Source organism: Erithacus rubecula, assembly GCF_903797595.1.
Source record: "Erithacus rubecula genome assembly, chromosome: 13".
Lineage (NCBI taxonomy): Eukaryota > Metazoa > Chordata > Aves > Passeriformes > Muscicapidae > Erithacus > Erithacus rubecula.
The window spans coordinates 7,525,656-7,543,430 of record NC_136665.1 but is presented as its reverse complement, the minus strand read 5'-3'; the positions used below and the strand labels follow the sequence as shown (position 1 = coordinate 7,543,430).

Below are 17,775 nucleotides of genomic sequence, written 5' to 3'. Positions count from 1 at the left end.
TGTCTAAATATTGTCTCACGTATTTGTTAGCACTGTAAACATATTTATTTAAATATAAACATTTACTATTCAATTTAAAAGATACATTATAATCCAAACTGCCTTTGCAACTTAGAGAGTATTTGGCACTTAAGTGTAAGCAAGCATCAGCTTTTATCATTGCGTTTTAAAATTAAGTATTTTGGGTTTTAACAGCATGAAAGAATGCAAGCCACAATTTTAGCTTGTTGCAAAAAAATCTCATTCACAGAGCAATGAGGACCAGAAAGGTGTAAATGGGAATGATTTGCACTAATAAACCAGCATTAGAGCAGTATTTGGACTACACTGATAATTCCTAACTACTCAAGAACCTTTTTCACACTGTTTCTGTAACTTCTCAGCTCATCAGAAGAGAAAGTTAAATGTATCTGAAAGATATTCAATTAAGGAAAGCTCATGGCATTTGCACTGAGCCTCAAAACACTAGAGCATCAGAAAAAATTAAGTAGCAGCAAGTAACATGGATAATTAAGGGGAGAGTAGAACCTACCTTGAAATAGCACAGACAGAAATGCTCAATATTTGAAACATCTATGATAGCTGCAGCATAACAGCTATTATCATCAGAGTTTAAACAAAAAAGACAAAAACTTTATTTTCCCAAGATGGACAAATAAGAGCCATCTCTAAGGAGAACAGAAAGGATCATGATTTGTGAAAAGCAAAATGAGGAAAGTTATCCACCCTGAGGGGCTGCCCTACAGAACACATGGAACACAGTGGTTCCCATTCTGGCACTCCGGTTAAAGAAGAGGCAAACATCTGAATGTATACCTGTTTCTAAGTCTCAAAAAATTCTCTTCTGGCAGTTGTCCAGTAAGGAGAATCTATGTTTTCAAGCATTTGATAAAAGCTCTTGTATCCAATAACTTGGTCTGTTTAGCAAGTAATTATAAAAAGTCATAAAAGTGCCTCATTCAATAAAAACTTCTGAATTTTAAAAAGTGTTTATGTTTGAGAAAAAAAGAATCTCTTGTTGTAAGAGATACCTTATAATTTCCAATTATTCTCTGAACATTCCTCCTTGCTCCTCTGTAGGAGCATCCAGCACTTCCCATCCTCTTTTTTATATCTTTATTCAGCAGCAAGGCTCAAAAAGCACCTGGGATTTGAAAAGTTGTCATCAGTCCTGCTTTAATTATGGAAGTAACAAAGAAACATTACTTGCATCGTTGAAAAAACAACTGATCTGTTTTCTACACAATCAAATAAAGATGACCTTCCCCCAGGCTAGACATTCCTTCCCAATATGATTACCCTATTAAAATTGCCATAAAAGTGGATAAATAAATAATACTTCATTATATTATAAAATCTATTATAGAAGTAAATTGGTAAGAGACATCAAGGTCTCAGAATTGCAAGGATTAACTGATTCACTGAATGTAGAAAGTCATTATGATGGCTATTTTAAATCATCCATTAAAGTTTAAAAACATCACTTTAGGTTACAAGTATCAGATGAAGCCTCCATTTCTTTTACAGATAAATAGCTTCAAGAATATTTACTATTACCTGCAGAAGCTCTTAAGAGTCTCTTCTTTGTCACAAGACTGAACAAAAACTCTTTGGTCACTAAAATTTAGTAAATAAAACAGGGAAGGAGAAAACACTTAAGTAACAGGCTTTCAGTTGAATATTTTTGACACCTTGACAAGCTTTACTGGGTATCCATCATTTTGGGTGTAGAAGAGCAAATATTCCATGTGTCCATTTTCATACACATAAGAAACCAACAAGGAAAACTTTCTGCTAAAGACCAAAACAAATCCCTACCCTAGTGACATTATAATTTTTCCCTTCTCCTAGTGCAGGTAGGTTAAAAAGATTCCAGTTGCATGGATGAGTTCAAAGCCAAGGACAATGATCCTAGAGATGCAGCAAACCATGCAATAAATTTAATGAAAATTTCTAGAGCAACGTTAAACAAGACTTTCATGACTTAAGTGAATCATCTTGCAACCAGAACACAGTAATTGTAGAGTCTATTTGTGGAGGTTGAGCACTTCAAACACACTAAATACCCCAATCCCAGAGAGCCTGCAGCCCAGTTACTGCTGTGCACTGGGAAAGGGTGAAAAGGCAACAAACCCCAACCTGGCAAATCTACCAGTGAGGCAGTGTGGCTGTTTGCTAAGGGTTATCATCTCTTGCACACACTGCAGCGTGAGCAGGGCAGGAACATTTCTGGGGCTGGGGCAGCCCCTCCTCAGCTCCCTCCTGCTCTTCAACTTTGGCCCCAGCACAGGCTGAGCTCCCTGGGCTCTGCTCTCCTGCTGAGGATGCTTCTTCCCATTCCCGATGGACACGGACAAGGGCTCTACTCTTACTGCTTCCAATGCAGACATAGACCCTTAGAAGTGGCTCAATTTTCTTACTAGTAAACGTGAGAGGTTTCTTGGGCTTTATTTAAACAATACTTTGGAAACAGCAGCAGTTAGCCTAAAACTTGTCATTCCAAAAGAACAAACTGTGAACGATCAAAGAAAGCAAGGGAAGACTAAGAGGTACTTCTGAAGGCTTGAGCATGTTAAAACGTTTTTGAACACACTTGTATCAAGTTTGCAATTACTTCCATCCTGCAGAAGCGTTGATCCTCCCTTTTCAAACTAAGAAAACCTAGGTAAAACATTACACAGTAAGCCATGATTAGATTCATAGTATTTTCAGAGCATTACCTTCACTATGTCTCATTTTATTTTTAGGTTAGAATTAGTATCCCACTGATGTAGGTGTGGCCAGGTGTAGGTGTGGGCAAAACAGAGATGCAGAATACTTAGAGCACAAAATACGCCAACAGATTGTCAGAATGTCTTTCTTCTAAATTCCACTAACTCAAACATTCCCCAAACCAGTTTTATGGGGCTGACCTTTTTAAAGCAAATTATATCATATGTGTATCATTACAGATGAAAAAACTTCAAGATTTTAATTCATTTTAACAGCCTTTTTATTACTAGCTAGAACCACAAGATTTCTTCATTCCTCCTAAAAGCCCAATGGCTAATACCAAGCTAATGAACAAGCAGGATCAACAACTTCTGCAAAATAATTCTGTGAAATAGAAGAGCAAAAGGGTGGACTTGCTTCAAAATCAGTGCACTAATATATTGTGATGTTTTTCATTTTACCACAAGGTATACAGTGAATGGTTTTCAATATATAGCATTAAAATATACTATCCATACAGTTTAAAATGTGCTATAGAGGAGCAAACTATTTCACAAGCAGATAGGATGGAAACTTGTAAAGTGAAATCAGTGTCATTCTGTGCATATTCAGCTCATCTGACACATTCAGGTTGATGACAACCTCAAGGCTGCTTCTAATTACCAGTGGAGACATTGTGTGACTTCTCTGTGCCTTTCTACAATCACATGCCCTAAGTGTTCATTCCTACTTCCTAGCAGGAACAAAAAAATATTTCTTGAGCTCTGCATCTTCTCTGTCTCCCAGGAGAAGCAACTTTAATCCAGACTCAGCCCAAAGCAGGCAGACATTGCTGCTCTGTGCTCAGCAAGGGCTGCAGAGCCTCCCCAGCACAACATGCTCAGGGACAGGACAGCCTGTACATAACCTAGTGCTGGGCTGGGGTTAATCACTGCTCCCAAAAATACAGAAAGTAACAAGCAGTTTGTATCCAGCAGTTAACATCTGAACACTAACCGTGGCCCTGAATGATGAATTAAACATGTACTTCACCAGATTTATTTTTTTCAGACCAACAGGGGATAATCAAAATAATTAAATAGTGAAGAATTAGAACAGAACAGAATTTCATGGTGCTCACTACAATCCCATCTTTGTTTTGTTACTTCCAACCACCCACCAACACACAGGAGGTTAAATTAATATTATTAACTACAAAAAGGAAAGCAAAAGAACACGTGCAGCATTATTGAATTTATTTGGGGGTAAAGTGAGAGATGAGATGTTGAGCAACTGAACATATACAAATCCTCTTCAAATGATTAATGGCTCTCTCAAGCAATGTAGAAATTTGGTCAGCTAAGCCCACAGTTGAAATAACAAAACCATGATGATGAGTTAATTTAATAAAAGAAACACATGTCTCTAGAGTAAAGAGGGAAGGACAATGGCATCTATTTTATTCATAAAATAAGTTTAAAGTGTTTAAAAACATCTCACAGAGGATCACAGAGTATGCTCCTACACTCCTCTGATTCTTTACAATTTTGCTTTGTACTGATTGTATGAATAAAGCTTAAAAAAGACACAAAGAAAATACTTTTTCATGTCAAACACTAAGTTTTGTCTTGACTCCATTCAGCAAGTATGAGTCCTAGATACAGAAATTCAGAATCTGCATAAAGCAGCTGAGGCAAGTTTACATCAAATACGAGTTTTTATTTGCCCTAGGAGAGAGCTGGGAGTCAAGGGAGGTTGGAAAGGGCAAAGTTAAGAACCTGGATATTGAAAACTATCTGCATGGGTAAAATGAACATCTGCACACTATTCTGATCCTGAACCTGTGTGAATAAGTGAGTGGTAGAGCCCAAGAGTTAAGTTTATGAAATATAAAAACAGTCTCTTTTATGTTTTCAACTTTATCTTTTTTTCATATCAAGCAAAGACAGGCCAACAATGATAAATAAAAAAGCAGCAATAGAACACTTTACATGAACTGAATTTGTCAGAGCAACATCATGAAACTATCTGGAGTCTGGACAACTATTTTCACTATATTAAATTCTCAGATACTCACAGAACAATTCACTGGGACACTCACTGAGCTGTGGAGTGTGTTGCTATTGGAACCCTACACACAACTTCAGAGTTATGGTCAAACCAGAGCACAGGAGGGGGACTGTGAACACAACTGAAGAAACAACTGAGATTTTCAGAAACAGAATCACCATTTCCATGTTCCAGCTCTAGATCGTGTGGCAACTTTATCTGTTCTAAATCAAAACAGATAAACACTTTTGGAAAAGCTGATCAGGCTAATTAAGTCAACCAGGGGCGAATTTCTACTTTGAAATCCATCTGGGGGATGGGATAACTGGTACTTTTATGAATTATCTACCCCCACAATCCAGCTTGCTGCTCTGCCTTGTTTACAATCATTGGAAGTTTAGATTCAAGAAACAAGAGAGATAACATCTCCCAAAGACTCTGAAGAATCCAAGAAACATTCCTAGGATGGGCTTTGCTTGAAACATCTGATGGGAGCTAAGGAAGTCCCCAGCAGACAGAGGCAGCCCAGACTGGGCACATCTTGTATTTGTGCACTTCCCTCAGCTCAGCAGGAAAGATCACACACACAGTGGCCTCTCAGACATCTAAACAGTTTTAAAAGAAACATATTTTAGCTCTCTCTAATTACTCTCTCTAAACATCCTAATTTTCTATTTCACTGCTCCTTCCTGACAGTCTCTGCTAAAGAATAAATTGAAAATAACAAGAGAAAATACAGTATCATTCAGACACAAATGAGTCTGAAATGCTCATATAAAAAAAAACATGAAGAAGCCTTCATTCTTACCAGATGTTTATCTGAGATCCTGCATCTTTTGTTACCAGGACATCATCTGAACAATAACATTTTTAAGGACAATTAGCATTTTTTCTTAATTGTTACTATATTCTTAATAGAAAAGATAACATACAGATGTATAAATTCCACTGCATTTGTCTACACTGAAGGAGAAGAGCTGAGCATAAAAGTATTATATAAATGTGTTAATTATGATTGGCAGAAAAAATCTCCATTACCTTTAAATATTTATTGCAGAAATAAAGATTAGTACTAATATAATATACTCCCTTATAAAAAAGATTTATCAGTTTTGAGTATGTTGGCTCTGAGCTCACTGCCACAGCTAGAACAATATTCATAAAAATAGAAAAATATTTACCATTTGTAATGGCTGTTTTCATGGATAATTACTACATTTAATGTCTTTTACTTCCATACTTGCTTCATTTTAAGACTGTGACAAAATGTGCCTGTATTGCCAATAGCTTTTTCCAGGTCATAGCCCATCTATAACCACTGCAATTCAGTGTCATCGTGAACAAAAGGCTTAGCAAACAGGAAAAGGTATTTGGAATAATGAGAAATTTGTGAAGCTGACCCAGAGGTTATTAATTCAGGCTTCCTGGACATAAGTTTACTGCACAGATGACTTACTCTGTGTAGATTCCAAGGGAGAAATTACAGTAGATATTGTTACAAAAGCCTCCAACTGCCAAAAAAAAGATCCTCCCTCCTAAGTAAGGTGCCATGAAAACACTTCATTAGGCAATAGCTTGTCATTAGTTATTTTGCTGAAATAATATATGGCACGACTGGACCACACAGGGATCTGAATAACAATACATACAACATACCATGGAGAAACCCTGAGATGTAACACACATCTCAGCCATTTACTGATCTGTAGTTTACACAAACTTAGAGACCTAAAACAGATTTAAAAACTTTAGTGACAAAAATATTTTCAAAGGGCTTATGCTAATGGATATTATTCAAATGCCTGATGTAGCACATATCACCCTGAAACAGAAATACACCATGAATAAATCCTCAGCAAACATTCAAGTACTTGGAGCAAAAATATGAGCTTAGTTTTACCTGAGCTATATGCTGACACTGAAAATTTGCAGGGTTTGTTTATAGTAAAGCTGATTGGAAAAAATGAAATGTCATCCCTGAAATATCTCTAATTCCCATTTCGAATATTACTGTATTTAGAAAGAATTTTACAACAGGAAGACTTATTATTAATACAAGATTATTTTCTAATCAGAAGAATGTCTCTACTTATGTATATCCTGTACTTTAACTGCTTTACAAATGACTTGCATATTTGTCAGCATCTTGGGTTCAGTTAGACAGTGACAAGCCATAAATACTTGAAGGAAATGAGACACATTCGATTTTAAAAAGCTTCTCATCTCTGTTACAGCTATACAGAGACTTTGATGTGAAATGTGGGTGCTGCAGCTGAAAACAATAGCTGTCCATTTATCTTGGAGCATATACATGACTAAGAAGTTAATCTGATACAATACCACTTTTATGTACAGAAGAATTAGGAGAGTTTGCATCTGCACATTTTAATTCCCACTCCCCAAATCCTGTGTATGACTGTGCCAGAGAAGGTGAAATAAGTCTGGTTTTTAGTGCTTCTCTGCAGCAGTTGTTCTGGCAGAGTTCAGCTCTCAGGCACCCCATGAGCAGTGGCCAAAGAGCAAATCACCTGCCTGGTCTGCACTAAAGATAATCAGAAAGAGATCAGAGTGCTGAGAGTTCATGACCCACAAATTCAATGCATTTTCTCGTGCTCACAGCTCAAAGTATCAATGCACAACACTGGCATCCTCCAAACAAAGTTCAAATGTTAAGTTGGGGTTTCTCCTACCTGAGCCTTACAGTAATTACTGAAAGTCAGGACTCAGTCAGGCCAATACTGGCAAATAGCAAAAGAGAAAACAGCCCTGAAAGTACAGCCAGTTTTACAGTTTCTCTGGAAAGCAGCAAGATTAGCTCACCAGTGTTTTTCCTAATTAGTTCTGATATTCTGGTTTCTCAAACCCTTGGAGTATTTTCAAAGACAGCCCTTGTACACCTTGTCACACTGCACAGATCTGCTGAAGTGCTGCAAGATGACAGGTGAGGAGTTTCACTCTTCTTGTTTTCTTATTCTATTCATTCTTTGTTTCTTTCTACTTTTATTTAATCTAGTTTCTAAGAAATGCAGAGGAAACTGAAGCGGTAAATGTATCTATTACCAAGCTGTTAGAAGTAAAAAATTGAGCAAATAGATAAAAATGAGAAACTTCTTACTTCACACCACCTCATTGGAGTTGAGGCCTCTTATTAATGGTGTCTCTGCTATTAACTGCAATTTAGAAGGTTAATTAGGTTGGGAAATTTTAATCTTGTTTCTGAAGCTCAAAATGTTTCCTCCCGCTTCAATTTTTCCTCCCCCCAAAAGCAAATTCTTTTACCTCAAATAAAAAAATTAAGGTTATCTACATATTTCTAAAACAAAATCTTGCTGAAACTTACTCAATTTTTCATTACTGTTCTTTAATCACTTTGTTAAAAGTGTAGGGAAAAGAAATCAGCACTATGTATATCTCATGAGAGAGATCAGTCTTGACTCGTGAGCTGCAAGATGGGAATTATCACATTTGTCATTCCTGCAGAACTGAAACTGCCTGGTGAAAAATCCCCACAGCTTTACCTGCCCCTCAGAGCATCACTGGTACTTGTGTGCCCTCAGATGCTGTGTCTGATGGATCCCACCTGAACAACACAGAGCAGCACTCAGAGGCACAGCCCACCCTGGCACAGAGCAGCTCAAAGTGCCTTTGCTGAGTGCCTGATCTCCTGAGTGCTCTCCTGATCTCAGCACTCCAGCTCCCTGACAGGCTCCCCTTGGAGGAAACCTCCCCCAGCAGCTTGCATAACACTGGCTAATTCCAGGCAGGAGCAACCCCAGCCACAGGAAGATTTACCTCCTGAAATAATTTCACCACTCTATTCAGGCTGTGTTTCTATTTTCAACAGCAACAAAAGAAGTACACCTGCCTGTATCTCAAAGCCTGGAAAAAACTTATTTTACCTAATGGTTACAGGGAAGATAATCAGGGCATCAATAGTTCAGAATGATTAGATAGTTTCCTAACATGCTGTTAGTATGCATTAATTTGTCCAACTTGTGTGGATCCAGAGCTTTTAGTATCCTAGAATAGCTAAAAAACCCCAACCTTACGTTTCACATTTTCTTTCAAGCCAATAGCTGAAGCATCACCATGAATCACAGAGCTTGAGTAGCTGGGGACAATCATGTGTTGAAATTATAAACGTCAAAAGGCTGTGATTCACTGAAATCAAGCGTCTGTGTTTAATTTATTTATATTAAGCTTCCACATTTCTGAGACATGGTTTCACCCAACTGCTTGCCTAGGAGTGTAAATCACCATCAAAGTGCAGAAGAGCAAATCTGCAGAACATAACTGGGTTTGAATGTGACGCACAGCAAACAGTTGCAAAAGCACATATAGGCATTCATTGTTAAAGCTGCTCCAGTCTTGGAAACATCTCCACATTTTTCCACAGTTTATGCAGGAATTCGTACTGTTGCAAGTATATAATTAGTATTAGATGAGATTAATTCATAGTGTGGGAAAACACACAGAGCTCTGTGAATCTCCTTTCTCTCCACCCAAACTGCAATCATGCATATGCCTATTGACTCTCTGAACATACTGCCAGGACCCAATTTTGGGAGCTGGCATTTTTCTCCTCTGGCTGTGATATTGAATGTTTCATTTTTCAATGTCACACTATTTACCATGCACATATTTTAGTCATATCATTTCACAGTATGGTTCTGGGGCTGGTTGGCTCACAGCTTCTTCGTACCTATTTTCCTTCATTCTCCTTTCTCACAAGAGTGTTTGCCAACTCTTATCTGTCTATATTTGTAAAATAAGAACAAGCTATTATCAGCCCTTTGAAAGGCACATAATACAGACTTCTAGGAAAAAAATCTGCAGGTTTCAGCTGCATGGTTTGAGAAGACTCAGTTTTGATTTCTACTCTGGCTCACTCTGGATTTTGCACTCAGCTGTGCGTCAGGATCAGAACTTCCAAGTTTACTTGTAATGCTGAAAACATGAAATCCAAACTATTTTAGAGTTTGATAGACAACAATAAATCAATCCTTAAGACTACTGCCATGAGGCTTAAATTTGCTGGAGGAGTTCTGTGAACCTTGGAAAAAAATCTCATAGAAATTTAGCTTTTAATGATAGCTGAAGTCCATCGGTGCTTGGCACGGTTCCACGAGTTCTAACATAAGGTTTGAAAAGGGCTGGCAAGCACAGTCCTTCACTGGTGTTTATTTACCTGCAATCAGCAAGAATAATACATTCCTAATGTATGCTCAGTATCTGAATTTGGTGTGTATTTCACCATGCTAAAATTAAATTTAAGAGAAAGCAAGATGACAGAGGAAAAAAGTGATATAGGGAATAAAGCAGGGGAAAAGGAATTATTACTTTAATTCTTCGCTGCCCAAAATTCCACATGCCTCCTGAAAAGATAAGTGAAACGGAAAAAATAAATGCTTGGTTGTCTTAAATATTTAATTCTCATTCTCAAACCTTACAGTTGACTTAAAATTTGGTGTGACCTCTGCTGTGATTAAGTACAACTATGGTGTACAGCACAAGCCAGGGCAGCAACTCTTAATACAGAGATTAAAAAGGTGAGTGGAAGCTGCATTGCCTTGCCTGCACAGCACTCCATATATTGAAAACAGAAAAAAATATAAATAAACAAATTATATTATAAATGATATAACACTAAGAGTTCACAAAACACATTCCTCATTCTAATCACAACTTCCTATTCTGATAATAACTATCATTATGTTGATTTTAATATAAATTCTCTCTAATCCCTTTCTATCAAGGTTATTATGTTTGTCAGCTAAAATCATATAGATCATTGATTATATTTATAAGGTCATAGATTATTATATTTTTATCACTCTGTAGTAACTATTTTTAATGACGTGCAACATATGAAAATAAAATTTCTCTCTTAACCACACTTTATATTTTTAGCCCATATTTATCTGGCAGTTATTGGCCCCAAAGTTAAATACCTACACTAATGAGTAATAAACCTCCTTGTCCCAGTATTTACCACAAAAAATATGCCCTGTACTCTGTCTTCTCTAAAATTTAGTGTTCTTTTACTTTTTCAGCTTTATTTATAAAAGGTTATGCTTACTGCAAATTCTGTCCTGGAACAGACTTTATTAGATTAAAACTAATTTCCTTCAAAATGTCTGCCCTTGTACATCTGAGGAAAGCATCCTGACTTAATATTGGAAGAGAGGGAAAGAGCCGTAGGGGGCTTTTAAGGGGAAAATTATGCACAGAGCCCCCACCATGACAACAGACACCCTTTCATCCCTGTATGGCACTGTCTTCTCCCTCTCTGGGGTCCCTACAGGCTGTGCCCAAGCTTTCCCACGAGGAACACCCCAGTGCTGGCCTGGTCCCTGCTGCAGATCCAGGAGCAGCCCTGCCCTGCAGAGAGCTCATTCTGCCTCCAGCCCCTGCCTGAAATGCTGCAGCACACAGGATTGGAAACCCTGAACCAGAGCTGCCCCCTCCCCTCTGTAGTTAGCCCAAAGGTGGAACAAGGTCACTTATTACCAGACAAGACATCCCCTAACACTGGCAACTCGCCCACACCAGGCTAAGGAGACATCACCTGAAGATCACCACAGAGGAAAACTGGTCTGGATACTCCCTGGATACTCACACTCCTTTCCTTTAGTGATGACAGCAGATGTAAGAGGTGTGCTGACCTTGAGCTCCTCTGCACAGGGAGAGGTGAGGATGGATGCTGTGAGAAGCAGGGCTCCCATGGGAGAGGGGCACTCCTGGGGAAGCACAGGGGGTGAGATGGATGTGGGTGAGGGAGCTGCTGTGGGGTCAGAGGGTGTGTGCCCATCCCAGGAGATCCTGCAGATGGTGGCTCCGAGCAAATCTGGCATCTGCAAACCCTTGACATGGAGCTCTCCAAACAAGGGCATGGAATTACTCTTGTCAAAGGGAACTGCCAGCCATTGTCCCTTGGGGAGAAGGAAACTCAACACTTCCCCCAATTCTGCGAGCCAGTATAGCTCTGTGAGGGGTTTACATTCTCCAGATACACCACATGAGGACATGCTGCACAAAAGTGATACAGACTCTCTCTTCAGCACCAGCACTCAAATATTCATAGGAAAGGGAAGTAATGGGGAGTTTATTGGGAAGAGATTACACAGGGAAGATCTGATAGAAGAGAACAGAACTACAGAGTGACCTTTAATAAAAAACTGCTATGGTCCCAAGTGAGTTAATAAAATTACAGACTAATTTAACCACATCCCTAAACTTGCCCTCCAACAATTGCATGGTCAAGACATTGTATACAAACAGAGAGGTCAGCCTTTGCTAATGACCACAAAAAGCTTCCTCAGTGCAGCAGAGCAGACAGGCTGCAGTTACAGACTCTGCGCTGAGTCACAGACCTTACCCTTCCCTACATGTGCAAGGCATTAAGTGTTCATCACAGAAACTTAAATAAATTAAATCATTCCATTGCAAATGACAAAAAGGGGACTTTCAAGTTGCACAATTATTATTCAGGGATATGGAAGCAATAAAGTTAAGGTTCCACAGGCAACCTCAGCTCTGGACTTTGGTCTGTGTGTAGTGTGGTTGCTAATTCCATAAATCACTAATAGTTTTGGGATTTTTTTTAAAAAATAACAGAATAATCATTTTTATTGGCATACAGTCTATAAACTCTCAATAAAGATAGCTTTACTGGATTTAAATAATCCAGTCTCTTTTTCAATGAGATATTTTTATGCACTAACATCTTTTTCCTCTATTCTCACATTTTGATGTTCCAAAATCCCATTTCTCTCCACAGAATTCCACCAACAGCCCTCACCTCTAAGAAACTAAGCAGGGTACAAAAGGTTTTGTCCATGGATCTATCCCTCTGCATTTTTGTATCAATTCACCTCATTCCACATGAGCAAGAAAATACTCAGAAAAATCTGAATCTAACTTCATTGAATGTGCAGGAGGTCTTTATACCCCCATAATCTTTCAACATTATTCAGCCATGTTATTCACAAGCTTTTGCAGGTTACCTGCAATGTATATACTGCTCATCTTACAAGTGACTTCATCAGCTCTGGCTGCCATACAAGCAGCTTGCAGTACATAGAAGGCATCTTACATATACATTAAAAACTGAAAAAGAACATTTGATTCTGTGTGGAAAACAGTATTAAAATCACAAGGTCTATATCACATTCACAAAACAAGAGAACATTTTCAGCCTTGCCAACAAAAGAAATTTAAGTTTGCTATTGTGGAGATACAGAACATTACAACTTTTTTATGTTGAAGACTGGGATTATTGTCTTAAATAAGCTGAACATATTTACACTTATTCTTCCTCAACTACCTGGCTAAGAATAACCTGAAAATTGGGCAGTCTACATTCAGGCAACTTGCTTGGAAATGCCATGACAAATGTAGGGAAAAAAGTCATCAATGAAAAAATCTGAATATACAAAAAGTTCATGAGCTTCCTACTGTATCTGGTATAGAAAAAAAAATTTCAAAGGTGAAGTTCTTTGAAGAATTTTTTAAGAAATTGAGGTTCTTTCACTATAAGTGGCTGTGAAATCAATCAAACATAGATGAATAGTTATGTCAGAGTTTTGTGAATCCCACCCAAAGAGAAAAATGAGAGAGAGCACAAAACAGCCATGCAAGAGCCCAGCAACAAAAATACTGTCTCAGGATAGCTTTGAAATATTCATAAACAAGTGTAGCATCACAGGGAGGGAAGGAAAACTATAAACAATAGGGTCATATTGTAAGTTTAATTAAGAGAAAAATAAAAGGCAAAATATCTGAAATACCAAAGGAACATCTTTAAAGGGACTTTGGGGGTGGGAGGGCACAGTTTGGTTTTTTAAACAACCATAAATACTCTCAGGCTTGTACTGGGATGAGACAAGAGTGGCATCTAGTGGCTCCCAGCATTACAGAGCTTCTTCCATTGAGCAGCTGGGACACAGCCCAGCCCTGCTCATCCCAAACCTCTGGGCTCTGAGTATCTGCTGAGTCCTGGGTAGCAAAACTGGGGAACAGGGCATGGGGAGATCAACAAGTAAAGAAATAAAGATGTTTTAGTCTTGGTTTATCGACACTTTGTTAGGAACTTAGCTTAGAAGCAAGTAGGAGAGATTTTTGTTTTAATCTGGCAGGGATAAAATGCACATTCTTTAAGGAAATGTTCAGTAAAGCTGTAGGGCTAATACTGGTTTGTTCTTCTGAGCTTTTTACTTACACCCGACTTCTAACTATAAAGCATATTAACAGAGCATGTTCATACCTTGCATACATGTTTGGCCATATTTTCCAAAATTTACTTAGCACTCTCACGAGTTACGTATTTTTAACATGAAAATACATGTAAAAAAAAAAACTCCCCAGCTGAAAATTTTGGAAGTTCCTTATGAGAGTAGACAGTGCATTTGCAGAAATGTATTTCCAGAGAATCATTCAGATCCCCTGGGGAGGATCACTTGCCTAGGAAAAGGGTACAGTATTATGGCATTAGGGAGACTTGATGAGTTTTTGATCCAGGTTCCATTTTAATTACATATTATTAATCATTTTGCAGTTGGAAAAATCCACCATTGTCTATGCATAACTAATTAGGAACTCATGTTTCTTAAATTAAAGAAATGTGTAGAGGTTTCTTTTGCAGTGTGGGGTTGAACTGAGAATACATTGCACTAGAGCATAAATTTTCCTTCACAGTCCAAAAACTGTTCCTCTACAACACAAATATACAGGAAATTAAATTGTGTACTATATTCCAAACTGCTGTGAGACACTACAAACATTCAAATACCACCACTGAAAAGGCCATTTAAGTAATTTCATCTGCTTTGCATTTGCCATTCTTATCTCTTTGAAATGGTTTTCTGATAGTAAAAATAATTTCTCTATTAATCCCTGCACACAAGCATGAGTATATATTAATTGATATTACTGTTTATGACTTGGAAGGCAATGACTGAACATTACAAATGCTGCTATTACTATCAGCAGAACAGCATGCAAGGAGGATTTGAACTGTAATCAGTGTCAGACACAAAGCCATTAAACTAATATTTAACCTATATTAAACAGAATCCAAGTGTTGAATGTTAACACATATATATACAGTGATGTAATTTAAAATTGCAAAATGCACGTAGCAGAGAATAAACCAAAAAATCTGCGTGTGGTGGCAAGTCATTGTGTTGGAGTTCAACTTACAGAAGTGTCTATTGACTTCAGAAGTTATTTTCTTCAGATTCCAGAATTCAAAGTGAAATTTAAAGTTAAAATTTCATTTTTAAAATGGAAATACAAAATTATTTCAGATTTTTAGAAAGTATTTTGATTCTGCCAAACACTGACATTTGCCAAGTTAAAACAGTAGGTTTTTTCCTTCTCTTTTTTTTTCCCCCTTGAATTTTGGTTAAGAACCATCACTGACTTAGTATGGTGAATGCTATGAGAAAGCTTAGATATAAATTCCTGGAAAACAAAGGATTTTGAAAATATAGCTGCTGACTTACAATAAAATAAATGACATTTGTCAGCACGACTTCCAGAATTGCAAGCTTTAAGTACCATTCTCTTCTCAGTAAAGAAAATTAAAAATCAAGGCAAAAGCAAAGCCTCAGACAGACCCATATCTGATATACTGTGTGATTCTATCCAGAGTTTTGAATGCACATCACCAATTTTACATCATTATAAATGTTCTAGCTATTAAGTTTCCATATACAACGGTTATTGAGACAACAACTGCTCTATGGCTTTTTGCAGCACCTGCAAAATGCAAGACTGAAATTGGCTTTTCAAAATTTGTTTTTCCCACCTGGGCCAGCTCTGTGTGTGCTGGATCACTCAGCAGAACTGCCCTGTGGCCTCTCAGCTAGGACAGGCTGGATGTCCAGGGGTCACAGCCCAGCTGAGGGGATCAGAACTGCCCCACTGGTTTGTGTGAGCCACAGACCAGGACTGTGCTCACATCCAAAGTGATCCCTGCTCTTGAGCTTTCCACCAAAACACGAGGGAGGGGATTTATACCATCAGGGGACATCTGTAAATAATTGGGTAATACCAATCAGGAATATAAGCAACACCTTCAGATCATCAACCACCATGTTCTACATCGAGGGCTTGCAGGGGTGGGAGCGGGAGGGAGAAGCTTGTGGAAAAGGACAAGCAAAAAGAAAAGAATGCAATTAGGGAAACATTGCAGATGTAAGAACAGCCAACTCCCATCTGTAATTGCCCAAGAAAGCCAGAGACAGGGATTGCAGTGTTCCCAGCAGGGCTGTCCTGTGCCAGCTGCCAGAACTGACCACTGCACATCTGTGCCACACCTGCCCAGGTGTGTGAGTGGCTCTTTCCTGAACACTGCAGACATGGGGTGAGCCAATGCAGGACACTTCAGCTGGTAAAACGTTACTAAATCAATTTATATCAATATTCATTCTGGTATCGCAGCAGTTACAGCTCAGCCTGTAGGGTAACAATAATGGAAACCAGAACTTGCCATTATGTATCATTAAAGTATAATCAATTACAAGAATCTGTTAGTGCTTTCCTTCAGAGACTCAATCACGAGGAAACACAATCTACTTAAATGTGCAGATAACAAACGGAAATGATTTTTAAAACAAGGTGACTGGGTTGAAAACATTTTTAAAGATAAACTTTAACAGATTTCCTGACCTCATTTTATTAATGCAAAAGTCAAAATAGACAAAAATGCTAGCTTTATATTCCAAGAATGGAATATGAAAGTTTCTATTAAATCTGGGCCTGGAGCATGCATTTTTCAGCCAATGTGCAAGATTGCATTTGCTGTATTCATCATTATATATTTGTATGTATATATTATGATGTCACTATTTATGGCACTGTAAAGCCCAAATCAGAAAACACAGATTTTTTCTACTGTCCCTCTGGAGCTCCCTCACACACGGGCTGAATGTCCCTGAATTCCCAGTTAATGTCAGGGCTCATGTGGAGCCTGGAGCAGAGGTGTCTGCACAAGGCTGAGCCAGGAGAGCACCAGGCACATCCTGGGCTGTGAGGAGCATTTCTCACTCCAGAAATGCTCCATCAGTCAAAAGAAGAGCTGAGCTGCAGGCTGCAGAGTAAGGGAAAGGCAGCAAATGAAGCAGCTTTGAATCCCCTCTTTTACATCCTTTGTATCTCCTCCTGTCTCTGGATTTATCACACCAGGGGCTCTCCTGGTTTACACAAGGCACACAGGTGAGGCACCCAGTGAAAATAAATTGGTCTTGACAACAATCCCACCTCTCAGATAAGTCTTCTCACACACAGAGGGAAAACAGGAAGATGAGGTGAAAATCTGCATTGTTCCATTTCTCCACAACCCCTGCTCAAGAGGAATGCTGGTGCTGCCTGAATGCAGAAAGGTCAAGGAATTATTTGGAGGAAATACACACCAGGGAATTAAATTTCAGGGAAAAAAGGGGAATTTCATTTATCTATGGGGTTAATTGTGGATATTCTTAGGGCTATTACTTTATGGAGTTCAGTGCAGAACTTAGATCAAAAATGAAAAAATATTTTGAGATTCAAGTGGGTTTATAGTGCATGCTACACATTCTTATTCTCTGAATTTCAATTAATCTATAAGAGATTTCTCATTCTGTAACCTGTAATAGATCCCAATGAATGTCCCATAAAATCTGCAGAAAATTGCAATTCTATGAGATGAAACACAGTAGGGAAGGGGAGAAGATAAAGAAATTGAATAATTTCTCATAACAATACTATTCTGTCTTTCACCTCCTTCTTATGCCTTTCTATATTATTGACATTTAACATGTGGTTAGAGCCTGGAAATTTAAGTTTTCCTAGGGGAAAAATAATCATCTGAGTTTTAGAGAGCTACTTCAATAGATATTTACCTGTATGGGAATTTCAGTGAAAATGAGAAATTGTCCAAAGGTGATGTAGGATTTGCCCCTTTACTGAGAGTTTTGCACTTAACTTTGAACATCTCTACCCTGTCATTAATCTGTGGCACCAACACCCCTATACTTAATGGGATTATTAATT

At 38.2% G+C, this 17,775-nt stretch overlaps 1 protein-coding gene across 2 annotated transcripts in view; it reads right to left on the bottom strand.

The window, feature by feature from the left end:
- The window catches only part of CACNA2D3 (calcium voltage-gated channel auxiliary subunit alpha2delta 3), a 378,091-nt gene that overhangs the window by 226,757 nt on the left and 133,559 nt on the right, over positions 1–17,775 (bottom strand). The window lies entirely within an intron of this gene.